Source organism: Rhinopithecus roxellana, chromosome 2 (assembly GCF_007565055.1).
Source record: "Rhinopithecus roxellana isolate Shanxi Qingling chromosome 2, ASM756505v1, whole genome shotgun sequence".
NCBI lineage: Eukaryota > Metazoa > Chordata > Mammalia > Primates > Cercopithecidae > Rhinopithecus > Rhinopithecus roxellana.
Window position 1 is genome coordinate 137581486 of NC_044550.1, and position 17097 is coordinate 137598582.

Consider the following 17097-nt stretch of genomic DNA (forward strand, 5'->3'; position numbering starts at 1 on the left):
TCATGATTACGTTATGTTCTCACTCCCAGTTATACGATTCATATTCCATTTCTTGATTCATAGGGATAATAGTCAGGATCCAGTCAGGAGACACAATCCACTCCAGTTATACTAACAGAAAAGTGAAGGAACTGTTAAGTAGGTATTGGAGAAATGGAAAGGTATAAAGGTGCATACTATAATATTACAGAGGTAGTAATTACAGAAAATAGGACAGAAGAAAGACAGGGAAGAGGTTTTCATGATATTATTACTTATTATTATTATTATTATTGAGATGGAGTTTCACTCTTGTTGCCCAGGCTGGAGTGCAATGGCGAGATCTCGACACACCACAATCTCTGCCTCTGGGGTTCAAGCGATTCTCCTGCCTCAGCCTCTGGAATAGCTGGGGTTACAGGCATGCGCCATGACACCCGGCTAATTTTTTTATTTTCAGTGGAGATGGGGTTTCTCCATGTTGGTCAGGCTGGTCTCACACTCCCGACTTCACTTGATCTGCCCGCCTCGTCCTCCCAAAGTGGTGGGATTACAAGCGTGAGCCGCCATGCCCGCCGAGGTTTTCATTATTAAGGATTGGAGGAGGGGCCTTGCAGAACAGGGATTCAGAGCTCTCTGGGGAGGAGCACTACAAACTCAGGTAGGATCTCGAATTTCACATGTTCAAATATAGGATCTATGGAGCTATGACCCATCCAGAGCACTGGGGAGGAGGAGCTGGCTGGCTGCTAGCTTCCAAGAGGGAGTGAGATAAGGCTGATTCTGGAAGCATATGGAAAACCTCAAACTGAAATTAGATGCTATTGCTGTAACAAAAGATCCTGCCAGGTTGAAGAAGCATGGCTGAGAATTGAAGCCAGCAGAAGCAAGTCCCCACTTCTAGATTTCCAGTCCCTTGCCACTACCCCTGCTTCATGGAACCTAACAGCTGCAAATGAAGAAATGTAGTTTGTGGTACTCCAGTTCTACATCTCAAAAGAGAAGAGTGGGTTTGAAAATAAGAGACAGTAAAACAAGAGGTTCTGAAATATGTAGAAGCACAAGAGAATGCCGTTTTATTAAAGTCTATGGTATAGATGTTTTCTTATAACAGCATTTCCGAACTTTACTACCTTCTAAACAAAAGCAATAATAGAACGGTAAATTATTTTATCTGATGATTTCAGTTGTCCTTAATAAATAAAGCATAATTACTCCAAATGCTGATTGACAGTATATTCAGAAGCTGTTTAAGAGGATAGAAATACATATTCAACCAGCAAAAGGTCAATTTCATTTTTTGTGTGTGTTTGTTTTTGAGACAGGGTTTTGCTTTTTTTGCCAGGTTGGAGTACAGTGGCATGATCTCAGCTCACTGAAACCTCTGCCTCCCAGGTTCAAGTGATGCTCCTGCCTCAGCCTCCCAAGTAGCTGGGATTACAGGCATGCACCACCACGCCTGGCTAACTGTGTGTTTTTAGTAGAGATGGGGTTTCTCCATGTTGGTCAGGCTGGTCTTGAACTCCTGACCTCAGGAGATTCACCCTCCTCAGCTTCCCAAATTGCTGGGATTACAGGCATAAGCCACCACATCTGGCCCAAAAGGCCAATTTGAATTTGAAAAAATACACAATCATAGAATTAAAATTACCTAACTCATTGATAAAATAGGTTTCACTTTAAACAAGAGAAACAATATACATAATTTTTCTCACGAACTCATGCATTTCTATAGATTTTATTTTGTTTAGATGCTACTTTTGGCTACAGAAAATTAGAATATTTCAATTTAAAAATGCATAAAGAAACAGCATTTTAGTAAGGTATCATTATGTTACATTTTCAAACTTGTATTAAGGAACATATCATATTTTCGAAATATGCAAGAAATTTGCATATAATTCTGTATTTCTTTTAGTATTATAATTGTATATCTATTTTTACATAATGAAATGATCTTGGAAGGGAGACTAAATACACAGAAATTCATATATGCAGTTCATAACTGACAATAAGTAAAAATGAATTGAAAATTTGAGACTATCTTTGTGATAGTACCAGAATCTAAATCAGTTTGATTCTAGCATGTTTATAAGGAAATATTATTAAAATTTAATCTTACTTGGAAAACTATGAGCATGTTATGCTTCAGGCACTGCACCTAAAAATCATTTAGAATTTATATCTCCCCATCTGCTGTATATTAAAATTGACTTAATGCATCTTATTGCATTTTGTTGCATTTGATACTTACCCTTTTCCTCATCTGACATAAATACCAGTTTCTTAACATTTTAAATGGAATTTGTTTTTTCTCAAGAGTGAGCATTTCTTATTACCCATTTCAGTCTTTCAGATCACTGAGAAAAGAAATGGACTTGCTAAATTTCTGGAGCAGGTATCCAAACAAACCTGAAAATTTATTTTAAAAAGTTGTGATAAAGGATTTTAAATAGAAATGGTAGTACAGAATGACTATGCTATCATCTAAATTCAGCTAGACCCCACTCAAGTGCCAGAAGAGCAGAAGAGATTAATAACTTGTACACCAGCATATTTTATTCATGGTTATAGCCACTACACTTTTAAAATCTGAAATTCAGAGACTATAAATCTCTAAAGATGTGATAAATGTAAAAGGTGGAGAAAATAGGCCAGAGTTCTAGAATGATGTCTTGACATTCACAGGTGCTACTGTGGCATCACATATGAGAAGCCATATGTCATCTTCTCTTTAGACAGTGAAAACTTCTTTTCACCTTGTAATTATTTATATACATTAGATAAATAATGTCCTCTTCTGCTTTTCAGGCTGACATTCTTCTTTCTCTTTGAATGAGTAGCTTAGAAATGACATAATAAAATTCATCCCTAGTTTATAAAGGCAACATGGTTAAGAGTCATTCCCTCTTCCACAAAAAGCTTGGGGGCCAAGCTTAACCCTGCAAATCCCCATGTAGATCTTATTATCATCACCAAACTGGTGTTACATTCCTGCATATAGTTGTGAGGTACACTCACTGGAAGCTATTATAAGCCAGAATCTTATACCAACAATTGCAAGGACTTGGAAACAGTAAGTTTAACTAAAAGAGTGTGCTGTATTATCTGTTGTGTGAACAGCTACAACTAGTTCTAAGCCTGAGGAGAATGATGTCTCACCTCTTGGAAGAATAGAACTACATTCTTCTCTCTTTGCTGCCGGGCGTACTTCTATGTGGTTCTCTCTTGGAAAAGCCCCACCCAGCCAAACTTACTTACTATTTAGAACTCTAAAGTGAATTGTGAACTTGAGTTTTGTCTTTCAGAGTATAAAACAGACTTAGAAAAACAGATGAAAATAGTGAGCAAGAAATAGAATTGCCTTTAATAACTGGTGTGAAGGTTCTGTTTAAAAGCCTGTGACTACCTTTCAACCCTGGTTGATCCCCAAAACACAACATATTTTATTACACATATTTATCTACCATGTGAGAAATTTATGAGCCCACTTTAGGACATTGTATGAGTCAGGGTTCTCTAGAGAGACAGGACTAATAGGATAGATGTATATATGAAAGAGAGTTTATTAAGGAGTATTGGCTCACACAGTCACTAAGTGAAGTCCCACAGTAGGCCGTCTGCAATCCTAGGAGCAAGTAAGCCAGTCCGAGTCCCAAAGCTGAAGAACTTGGAGTTCAATGTTCAAGGGCAGGAAGCATCCAGCCTGGGAGAAAAATGTAGGCCAGAAGATTAAAGGAGTCTTGTCTTTTCATGTTTTTCCACCTGCTTTTATTCTGGCCACACTACAAGCTGGTTAGATGGTGCCCATCCAGATTGAAGGTGGTTCTGCCTTTCCCAGTCCACTGACACAAATGTTAATCTCCTTTGGCAATACTCGCACAGACAAACCCAGGAACAATACTTTGCATCCTTCAATCCAATCAAGTCGACACTCAATATTAACCATTACAGGCATAAATGGGAAAATTGGCCATATCAACCAAAGTTTTATTAGGTCCACTGTCTGCTGTTCTCTTAGTGCACTTTCTTAGATTTGGCAGTAAACTAGTTGTCAGTTTATCTAGGATAGCCTTGGCTGTGACAACTGAAGAAACTTAGTGCACAGGCATGTGCCTCAACATACAGTACACTAGGCCAGCCATGTCCTAGCAGCTGTGGTGAGGAGCAAAAGTGAGAGTCCAAACTTTGCCACAGGAAAAGACTTAACACATATATCTATTTTAAGCTTCTATATGTTTGCTAAGACTCCATTAGACCAAGTGAATCATATGACATGACCAGTGTCAGAGTTGGAGAAGACTACAACATTTCAAGGCAAAGGATGGAGATACAGAGAAGTCATTAATTGAGGTTATTCATGTGATTATTCTACCATCACCAGTGATTCTGATTATTATATACATATAATGTACTCATCAGTTAAAACTTCTTCTCGAATAGCACTTTATTATTTCTACCACTGTCTTTTTCACCCTAAAATAGTATCTGCAGACACCACAGGAAGACTATTCTGAATATTGTAAGATTAATAAACCATTAATTTGCTTTCCTACAGATTAACATTAAGCTTCTCAGTCTTCTGCTTATGAAGAAGACATGCATTTACTACAACAGAGGTCAACTTTAGCGCTTTTCTTTCCTGACAATTCTGGTTCCTTTCTTAAAAAACAAAAACAAACAAACAAAAAGATATGCAGCTACATTTGAATTGAAAAAGGTGCTATGTTTCAGCATTAGTAATAGCCATTAAATTCACTGATGGTCCTATCTACCCACAATTTGGGGTATATAATAGTTATTTCATGAGTTATTTTGAGTGAATAAATAGTGTTTAACCTCTCAGATCTGCAATTCTAAGTATACATACTTCATATATGTGAAATAATTGGGAAATTCAAGAGCCAGTGTACTTGAGAAGAGTAGAATATTATGAACATACCAGTGGCTCAGTGATCAAACTAGGAAAGAGAAGTGATATAGATGTTGGAAGAGAATTTGTGTGTATGTTGTCACTGTATGTTCCTGAGTTTTAAAAATAATTAAAATGGTTTAGGAAAAATAAGTAAAGCAAAGGCACATCTATATTGTGTTAGGTAAAACATATGTTTACTTTTAATTTATTTGTGTCAATTTATGTGTTTAATGCTGCTATTATAAAACGTATGTTCACATACGTGGCTTACATTATATTGATTGAGCATCATTGATCTATATATTTAGAGGCGATTTCTTTTTAGTTCTTATGATGTTTATGATAAACTTATCTGCATTTAAAATAGATGTGCCAACTTAGGTTTTTAAGCTGCTACTATAAAATGTAAGTTTACATACATGGCTTACATTATATTGAGAGAGTTCTTTTTCCAGGTAATCAGGATAATTTTTGTATCTCAAGATTAGCTGAAGAGAAATCTGCAACCCTAATACTCTTTTACCATGTAATCTAACATATTTGCACTTTCCAGAACTTAGGACATAGAGATTTTTGGGCAGTCATTATTGTACCAGTCACATCATGATATTACTTACGTAAATCCATATGACTACAAATCTATAGACAAGTAAAGTCAACATATTTATTTTCTATCCTTCCAAAAGCATTCTCTTCAAAACAAGTTTATTGGAATGAACATATGAAAAATATCCTACCATAACCCTGAAAACTGAGTACATATGGAGTATAACAACACGAAAGAAAAGAGATTATGTGTGTTATGGACCAAAATTGTCTGTACCACGAAAGATATTTTGAGATCCTGGGTGTATAATAATATATTAGTGCAAGCAGTAACAATTTTATACTTCCTATGTATGTGAGGCCCCTTTAAAAATTATTTTACTGTTTTCTATAGTAAATAATTTTCAGAAATGTATTCTTAATCTGAATCTTCGACCTGCTCTCACCTTCTCCCCCTACAACGTTTTTTTTTTTTTCTTCAAATTAATTAAATCACAGTTTTTAAGACCTACTATCTGGTTTTATTGATTAGAGTAATGGACACTGGCAGCACAGTGGTGAATCAGTGTTCTATCTTCCCTGCTATCATTTTTTCCTCTTTAATTTAATCTGTGTCATGGAGATTTCTATACAGGCGTTACATTTTCTAAAAGTGGAAGAAGTGATTTGCCCTTGCTCTTCTTCCTGTTCACTTTTCAGTGACATAATCTTATCATTTTTTCAATTCACACTGAAGCTATAATACTTGTTAATTATCTGGAGTTAAAGCAAATATTTAAAATAGAGCTAATAATAACGTGGCACCTGATAATTTTAGAATGCCAGAATCCATTTTGTGGCATGTAATCTTTCTAGTTTTCATAAAAACTATTTTTACTAAATAATAACAGTACAGTAGTCCCCTTTTATCTGTGCAGGATATGTTCTAAGAACCCCAGTGGTTGCCTGAAAGCATGAATAGAACTGAATCTTATATACACTTTTTTTTTCTATACTTACATACCTATAGTGAAGTTTAATTTACAAATTAGGCACAGTAAGAGAGCAACAATAACAAATAATAAAATAGAATGACTAAGTCAAATAAGGGTTACTTGGACACAAGCACTGAGGTGCCACAGCAGTCAGTCTCATAACAGAAATGGCAACTCAGTGGCTAATGTAGACAACGTTAATGCACCACACAAAGGGATGGGTTCACATCCCTGGTGGGATGGCAGGAGATTTCCTCGTGATATTGAGAATAGGATGCAATTTAAAAGTTTTGAATTGTTTATTTCTAAAATTCTCCACTTCATATTTTTGGGCCACAATTGACAGTGGGTAACTGAAACCATGGAAAATGAAACCACAGATAAGAGGGGACCATTGAGTCATAATAATGACAATGGGTAAAATTTGTTTGACTCTCACATATGCTATTAATCTTACATAATAGATTGTTTCAGTTATTATATAATTTTAAAAACAAGTGCTTAAGATTTAAGTATTAAGTCATTATCCCACAATCACATAAGGAGTAAATGACAGAACCAAGATTTGAACAAAAACAGTATGACTTGGCAATGGATGTTCTTAGCAGGTACACCATACTGCAAGTTGTATAGTGTATTAATTTACTAGCAAGTTGTATAGTGTATTAATTTACTAGGGCTGGCATAAGAAAGTACCAAAGACAGTGTGGCTTAAATAAAACAATTGTAATTTCTCATAATTCTGGAGGCTGGAAGTCCAAGATAAAGATGTCAGCAAGATTGATTTTATTCTGCAACCCTGTCATTGGTCCATACATGGTCACCTTCTCCCTTGGTCTTCACGTGGTCTTACCTTTCTGCATATCTTATTTCTAATCTGCTCTTCTTATGAGGACACCAGCTGTATGATTTAGGGTCTACCCATATGATCTCATTTTACCTAAATAACCTCCTTAGAAACCAAATCTCCAAATACAGTCATATTCTATGGTACTGTGGGTTAAGACTTCAATATATAAATTGGGGGAGGGGTGGGCACAATTAATCTCATAATATATAATTCCTTAGACCAAAGGGGAAAACAAAGATTCGTTATTGTCCAGTGTTAAATGTCGATGAAAAGAGTTAAACTCTGTAATATATATACATAGTATAAAATACAAAAATGTGTGTGTGTGTGTGTGTGTGTATTTGTTTGTTTGTTCGTTTGTTTTTGTTTTTTGAGATGGAGTCTGGCTCTGTTGCCCAGACGGGAGTGCAGTGGCTCGATCTTGGCTCACTGCAACCTCCACCTCCTGGGCTCAAGTGATCCTTCTGTCTCAGCTTCCCAAGTAGCTGGGACTACAGGCATGCACCACCACGCTCAGCTAATTTTTGTATATGTAATAGAGATGGGGTTTCACCATCTCCATTGGCCAGGCTGGTCTTGAACTCTTGGCCTCAAGTGAACCGCTCACCTTGGCCTCCCAACGTTCTGTGATTACAGGTGTGAGCCACCATGCCCGGCCTCTGTGCTATGTTTGAAGATATTTATTCTGAGCCAAATATAAGTTACCATGGCTGGAGACACAGCCCTGAAGAGGTCCTAAGAACATGTGCCCAAGGTGGTTAGGGTGCAGCTTGGTTTTGTACATTTTAGGAAGGTGTGAGACACCAATCAGTCACATTTAAGGTATATATTGATTTCGTCCAGAAAGGCAGGACAACTCAAAGAAGGGGCTTCCAGGCTATAGGTAAATTTAAGCATTTTCTGGTTGACAATTGGTTGAGTTTGATAGAAAGGAAATGTTCAGGTTAAGATAGAAGATTGTGGAGACCAAGTTTCTTTTGAAGTCTTACAGTGGCTGCCCTTAAAGACAATAGATGACAAATGTTTCCTATTCAGACCTTCAAAAGTTTCTAGACTTTTAATTCATCTCTTCAGGATTGGGAGGATCTGGAAGAAAACATCTAGCTATGTTAGTAGAGATCCTTTATAGATGTAAATTTTCACCCACAAAGGACAGCTTTGCAGGGCCATTTCAAAATATGGCAAAAAAACATGTTCGGGTAAAATATTTTGACTTTCTTCTTTGTCATTTACTGTTATGCCAGAGTCAGATTGGAAAGTAAGTCACAATATATTGGGTTACTTAAAACCCATCTGATGAGAATTTATGATTTGTAGGGCATGACTCTCCAGACCTCTTGGATAGAGATTCGGACAAGATTTAAAAATCAGAGCTTAGTCCTCACAAAGAAGGTAAAATTTCTCAAACTGAGTCCAGTGGACATAATTCTTCCAACACAGCACGAGTGGCTGAATTGAGTTTGGAAAGAAGTAGTTAGTAGCAGGATAGAGAGAAGAAAGATGATAAAAATTCATGGATGCTGATACACTAAGTGTAAATAAAATCTCTGACGTTTAGTAACATAGGGATCATGAGATTTGTGATTGGACTACTGATGATAATTCTGTCAGTTAGAAAAGATTTCACTAAGAGGGAGAGAATCAACTGACTCTAAGAAGCTCAGCCTAAAGTTTTATTTGTTCAGAAACACTCAACAGAGCATGCATAGGAACAGAGGAAGTGGGCAGCAGGGGTGAGCACTGTCAGTGGAGCTTTCAAAGTTAAAACAAAGAAGATCATGGAGATGGAGGCTGAGGGCATTCTCCTGCTGACCCACAGAGCTTCCTCTTGACCTTCTCCCAGGGTCAGCAAAGTGCCAGTTTCTGTGTGGTCCACATCCATGAAATCTTTGAATTAAGACTGTGTTCTGCTGATAGTTCCTCCCATCAATCTTCAAATGACACTTAAAAGCTTTTTAGATTTTTGTAAGTGCCCCATGTGTCTTATCTATGCTTTCCCTGCTTGCTGTTACTTTAATGATGTAGTAGCAGCGCTATTACCCCTAAGGCCTGTTTGTGCTGAAGAGCTTCTTCTATTACAGATTCCCTCTTCCTCAACCTCCCACCTTTCAATTCAAATTTCTACAGGGACAAAGCTGTATGGATACTCAAAGATTTCTTGAAAAAACAAGGGACTGATGTAACATTATTGAATGTAAGCATCTGGAATAAAATTATCATTAATTAACATCAACTAATCATTAATATCAATGAATTAAAATTCATAATTAACTGTCAAGTATTGGACATTTTAATGTAAAAATAAACTGGATTAAAAAATTTAAGAACCACTCCATCTCTAATATAAATTTAAAAACATTAGGACAAATTTAAGAGGCATAATATCCTCACCTCTTGTTGAGTTCCTGTGAGCAAAGTATATTGCCAGATATTGGATGAAGACAGCGTGAATGAACGTATAGAGCAAGGGCAAGATTCCATGTTCTAAAACTATTAGAATACCTCTCTGGACTCCCCATCTAATTGAGGACAATTTTGCTGACAATATTAAAGATAGAACTTCTATTTAGGAATGTTCAGTTGTAAGGAATACCCCAAGTGTTCTGTCCTGTGTTGCTTTTTCTTTTATCTAAACATTCATCCTGGATTGGCTACAAATACTCTGTATTCTGATAACTCAAAAATTATATCTCCACCTCCGGCTACTCCTCCTGATTCAAGATTTACATATCCAATTGTCAATCTGATACAAACAGTTGGAAGGCTAGTAAACATCTCAAAATTAAAATAAGCAATGGAGAACTGCTGATTATCTTGTCTAAATCTATCTGCTAAGTTTTATTCATTACAGCAAATGACAGCCATTCATCCAGTTGTCTAATTCAAAAATCTAGGTCATAGCTTTTATTCCTCTATTTCATTTTATCCCTATGTGTAATTTATCACTGTGTCTATCCCCCAAACAATTTTCCAAATTCCATTATATCTCTTTGTCTATAGTGTAAAAGAAAAATTGCACCTGGTCAGTTAAACAGACTACACATTATTCAAGACTATGAGAATAAAGGTGTATTATGTTTGCTTTCCATTATTCTTAAGAAGGTTAATGGTACTCAGCCATCTGTATTTACTAATTGTCTCTTATCAAAACTAGGATCTTAACCCTCCCATAGAGACAAGAGTCTTGTCTTTCTTGATGATTACATTTCAAAAGATGACTCTCAACTCCTTGAAAAAGATATTTCAGAGTTGTAGATGATTTGCATCTCAAAGAGGCATAAAAATAATTTACAGGCCGGGCGCAGTGGCTCAAGCCTCTAATCCCAGCACTTTGGGAGGCCTAGACGGGCGGATCAGCACGAGGTCAGGAGATCGAGACCATCCTGGCGAACATGGTGAAACCCCGTCTCTACTAAAAAATACAAAAAACTAGCCGGGCAAGGTGGCGGGCGCCTGTAGTCCCAGCTACTCGGGAGGCTGAGGCGGGAGAATGGCATAAACCCGGGAGGCGGAGCTTGCAGTGAGCTGAGATCCAGCCACTGCACTCCAGCCTGGGCGACAGAGCAAGACTCCATCTCAAAAAAAAAAAAGGAATTTACAATTCCAGGTTTTCTAAAGTAAGTGTTTTAAGAAAAGGGAGTAGAGACCTATAATCAGAAAGAAGCATGACTAAAATTTAGTCACGCTCAGGGGAAGTTAAGACCATCTTGGTAAATTCTGAGTACTCTAACAGAAGGCACAGTCACCCTTTGCTATGACTAGTGAAATGTCTTTGTAAATCATTTTCCTTTTTTCTGTTCTGTCTTTCTTATTTACTACAGATAAATAAAATTAGAATTTTTCTGTTTAGAATTTATTACTAAGAATATAATAAAATATGTGTAGTAATATTTACACTTAATCACTAAGTAAGTTTAAATTAAGTTTATACAAATGCAAATAAAATTATGTCAATCTCAGGCTTAAAATCCTCCTAATGATTCTCATGGCATGTAGAGTAAAATACAAACTGCTTATGCATATTCACTAAGCCCTAAATGATCTGTTTGTCTGCGTGTTTCTTGGTCGCCTATTATACACACTTTCTTTACCTCAAGCATGCCAAAGTATTCCCATGTTTTGGCCTTTAAATTAGCTCTCAGCTTGGTTTGCGGTGTTCTTCTTGTACCAGTTTTTAAATTATTCTTTCTCCTCTCCAAACCCATCCTTTTGTGCCCTGCTGTGCTCTTCCATGTAGTTACTGACCTGGGCCAATGCAGGCTACATTTCTCTTTTGCTAGGTAGACCCCTATTTTGTTTTTCACAATAGCAAATACTATATGGATACTAGAATGATGGAGAAAAAAAACCTTATTAGTGTTGGCTTCCTATTCATATCAGCTGTCACTTCAGAGTGGACCTAAAACCTAGTGTTTTGGTAACAATTTAAGTTCGTTGTTTTTACTCTCCAATTTATAGCTTCTTTTCACATTTACAAATCCAGCTTTTTTCCTCTCTGTAATAGCCAGAATTTTTAGGAATGATCTTGGTTATTTGTTGAATGATGTCCTCCAAAAAGTTTCATAGAAGTCCTAACCCCTGGTGCCTATATAGTCTTATATGGAAATAGAGTCCTTGTAGATGTAATTAAGATGCCATATAAAATAAAGTCACTCTGACATAGGGTTTGTGAACCTGTTCCTAGACCACACTGAGGATCGAGCTGCTATTTCTCGTGGCCCAACAACGAGATGCAGATGAACTGGGGAGGAAGAGAGTTTTAATTTCTATAACCAGTTATAGGGAGAAGGCCCAGAAATTATGGTCAGATCAACTCAAACTTACAAAGTTTTCTAGATCTTATGTACCTACTAAGCTATATGTCTATGTATATTAAGTGTACATTTATCTAAATACATAAACGATTAACTTATTTTAATCTTTAACTAAGGTCTGAGTCCTGAAGACCTTCTTTTGGAGTCTCAGTATGTTTACTTAATCCAAATGGGTCTAAGTGGTAGGGTGATTACCCTCATCTTACCTCCTGCTAAATCATGCAGGTTTGGGGAGTTCCTTCAGACCTCCAATATACTTGTTTGTGGAGGCCTGGGGAGTCTCTTTAGATCCCCAGTAAAACTTGTTTAATCCTAAATGGATCCTGTTAAGAATTCCTTCATTATTTTGTTATGCTTTAAGGCCCAGAAAAGGCCTAGGCAAAACTCTTGATGAACTTTTGTTACATTCCAGCCTTGGTATAAGGGCACTAGCTTTTTCAGCTTTTAATGTTTAACGTAACCACGCGGTCAGTTCTGAAATAGTGGTGATGGAGGCCTGCATTAGTGAAACCTGTCCTGCCACAAACCCAGAACATCTGAGACAGGTCCTAGTTAATTTAGAAAGTTTGTTTTGCCAAACTTGAGGATGCACCCATGACACAGTCTCAGGAAGTCCTGTGACATGTGCCCAAGGTGGTCTGGGCATGGCTTGGTTTCATACATTTTAGGAAGACATGAGGAAACTATCAATATATGAAAAAGTACATTGGTTCAGTCTGGAAAGGTGGAACAACTTGAAACAAAGAAAGGAAGACTCAAAGTCATGAGGGAGCTTCTAGGTCACAGATAGTTAAGACATATTCATTTGTGTTACTTGTTAGCCCTTCCAAAGGAGGCAATCAGATATGCATCTATCTCAGTGAGCAGATGAATAACTTTGAATAGATTGGGAGGCAGGTTTTCAGTAAGCCGTTTCCAGCTTGAGTTTTCCTTAGTGATTTTGGGGGCCCAAGATATTTTCCTTTCACAGGTGGGACCTTAATGCAATTTGACTACTGTCCCCATACAAAGAGGGAAAAAAAACACAGCAGAAGATGCACACAGAGAAGAGAACATCGGGTGAAGACACAGACAGAGGGAAGATAGCCATGTGATGATGAAGAAATTGCAGTTATACAGCTACAAACCACCTAACACCAAGGATTTCCACCAACTCCAGAAACAGACTCTAAGAGTAGCCATGAAACAGACTCTCTCTTAGAACTGAAATGCAGGTTCAGTTGATTGCAGCTGTTGGAGTTGATTTAACAAGAGTGAGGTCAGGTGTAAAGCAAGTGACTTTTTAAAAAAGTTATTTCTTTTTTTCTAATTTTATATGTTTTTTAATTTGTATTTTATGATCGGGGAACATGTGAAAGTTTGTTATACAGGTAAGCTCATGTCATGGGAGTTTGTTGCACAGATTATGTCATCACCCAGGTATTAAGCCCAGTACCAGATAGTTATCTTTTCTGCTCCTCTCACTCCTCCCACCTTTTGCTTCCACACTCAGACTCCAATGTCTGTTGTTTTCTTCTTTGTGTTCATAACTTCTCATCATTTAGTTCCCATATATAAGTGAGAATATGTATTTGTTTTTCTCTCCCTACATCAGTTTTTTGAGGATAATAGCTTCCAGCTTCATTCATGTTCCTGCAAAAGACATGATCTTGTTCTTTCTCACGGCTGCATAGTTCTTTTTATGGTGTAAATGTACCACACTTTCTTTATCCAATGTGTCATTGATGGGCATTTAGGTTGATTCCATGTCTTTATATTATGAATAGTGCTGCAGTGAACATTCGTGTGAATGTGTCTTTATGGTGGCATGATTTATATTCCTCTGAGTATAGTAATATAGTATACATACTCTATATATACTACAGAGTATATATGTTCTCTCTATATACTACAGAGTATATATACTCTCTATATACTACAGAGTATATATACTATATATACTCAGAGGAATATATTATGTATAATATATATTATATAATAACAATATACAATAACATGTATAATATGTAAATATATTATATATAATAACATATGCTGGTGAGGTTGTAGAGAATAGGGAGCACTTATACATTGTTGGTGAGAGAGTAAATTAGTTCAACCCTGTGAAAAGGAGTGTGGTGATTCCTCAAAGAGCTAAAAGCAAAACTACCATTTGACCTAGCAATTCCATTACTGGATGTATATGTGTATATATATGGATATACACACATATATATACACACATACACACATATGTACCCATATATACACATATATATCCATATATACACATATATGATACATATACACCCATACATATACACACCCATATATACACACATATATATACACACACCCATATATATACATATATATACACACACACATATATACACACACACACCCCATATATATATATATATACACACACACACACACACACACCCAATAATGGAATTGCTGGGTCAAATGGTAGTTCCACTTTTAGCTCTTTGAGGAATCACCACACTCCTTTCCACATGGTTGAACTAATTTACTCTCTCAGCAAGAGTGTATAAGTGTTCCCTATTCTCTACAACCTCACCAGCATCTGTTATTTTTTGACTTTTTAATAATAGCCATTCTGACTGGTATGAAATGGTATCTTATCGTAGTGTTGATTCGCACTTTTCTAATGATCAGTGATACTGAACTTTTTTTTCATATGTTTCTTGGCTGCATATGTCTTCTTTCAAAAGTGTCTGTTCATGTCCTTTGCCCACTTTTTAACGGGGTCATTTGTCTTTCTGTTGTAAATATGTTTAAGTTCTTTGTAGATATTGGATATTAGACCCTTGTCAGATGCATAGTTGCAAAAATTTTATCCTGTTCTATAGGCTGTTTACTCTGTTGATAGTTTATTTTGCAGTGCAGAAGCTCTTACATTTAATTAGATCCCACTTGTCAATGTTTGCTATTGTTTTGATTGCTTTTGGGGTCCTTGTCATAAAATCCATGACTGTTCCAAGGTCCAGGATGGTAATGACTCAATTGTCCTCCAGGGTTTTTATAGTTTGGGGTTTTACATTTAAGTCTTTAATCCATCTTGAGTTGAGTTTTTTATACGGCATAAGAAAGTGGTCCAGATTGAATCTTCTGCATATGGCTAACCAGTTATCCCAGCACCATTTATTAAATAGGGAGTCTTTTTTCCATTGCTTGTTTTTGTCAGCTTTGTCAAAGATCAAGCGGTTGTAGGTGTGCAGCCTTATTTCTGGATGCTCTATTCTGTTCCATTGGTCTATGTGCCTGTTTTGTATGAGGACCAGGCTGTTTTGGTTACCATAGCCATGTTGTATAGTTTGAAGTTGGGAACATGATGCCTCCAGCTTTGTTCTTTTTTCTTAGGATTTCCTTGGCTATTTGGGCTTCATTTTGGTTCCATATGAACTTAGAAATATTTTTTTCTAGTTCTGTGAAGAATGTCATTGGTAGTTTGATAGGAATACCATTGAAGCTGGAAATTGCTTTGGGCAATGTAGTCATCTGAATGATATTGATTCTTCCTCTCCATTAGTATGGGATTTTTTTTTTCCATTTGTTTGTGTTTTCTTGGATTTCTTTGAGCAGTGTTTTTTAATACTCATTATAGAGATCATTTCCCTTCTTGGTTAGCTGTTTAGGGGAAGAAATAGAGGCTTTCTGTCGTAAGGGTACTGCTTCACTTTTGGAGCAGAGAGCAAGCAATTTTATAAAGACTCTTGGCGTAAGTGGAATGAAGAGGAGGACGTGAGCAGGTACAGGTTGCATGCTCACTTTGGTGCCTTATCTGCCAGGGAGTCAAGTTGGTATCTTCGAGTCGAGGGCAGAACTAGGTTATAAAGGTTGCTGAAATTCTCCAGGAGACAGTTTCATGGCAGGCATATTTTGGGGTGTAAATTGACTGTTGTCTCTTAAGGCAAACTCCTGGTGGGTGAGGGTTTTGCTCTGGAGCTTCTAAGCACATAATCAGGTGAACTTGTTCTGTAAGGAGTGTCTGATGAAAGGGAGATAAAAGGTTATGATTGCATTTCTAAAGGGCTAAGTAGGAAGGAGGGGTTGGGGGAAATGGAGGAAAGAGAAAAAATAATTTAAAAATCTCATTCTCTTTTTCTTGGAAAAATGGGGGTACTTGTTTACATTCTCAGACACTTTCAGTAAGGACTGTAGGTTCCTGAATGTTCCTGAAAATGCTCTGATGGTTTGCTGAAAAATCAACTCACAAAGGGCAGTTTAATAGGAGGAAGGGTACAAAAATTCACTTAACTGGTATACAAGGTAATCTTCGGAAAGTAGACCCAAGGCCTCAATGAAGTACAGAAGTGTATATGCCACCTTGAGGTTATAGAAAATACACGAGCTCAGAGCATGGCAAAAACAACAGGTTATGATGGTAAACCAGGTTATAGTGGGAAGACAGGTTATGAGAGGAGGAGAAGAGGAGGCTTGGCTAGCAAGTTCATCTTGTTATGTAGATGAAACCTCACAGATAGAAGTCCTCAGAAATAACTGATAGTAAATGTTTCTTTCAGATTTTTGAAGGTGTCAGACTCAGTTTATCTCTCCTAGATACAGACAAGAGAAGGCCTGCTATATTAATGTAGATTCTCTACAGATGCAAATTTCCCCCACAAAAGGCAGCTTTGCAGGGCTACTTTAGTCTGCTGGACCTGTGGCAGCCATCTCAAAATACATTAAAAATACATTTGGTGTCAAATATTTTGATTTCCTTCAGAAATGTTGTCCAACACCTAAATTTTGAACTTCTTGTGTGCACAACTGTGAGAGAAAAAAAAAATTTGTTAGCTTAAATTATTCAGGTTTTGGTACTTTGGTATTTTTGTTACAGCCCTTTAAAACAAATACAGTCCCTATGAGTCTGCCCTATAGTTCATAAACTCATAAATGTGGTATTACTCTTTTGATTGTGTTATGTTATATATGGCATAGTCTTAAAAACGAAAGATGGTCTGGGCATTCCTAATCGAAAAACAGAAATATGTAGAAGCAGGGAAATTCCTC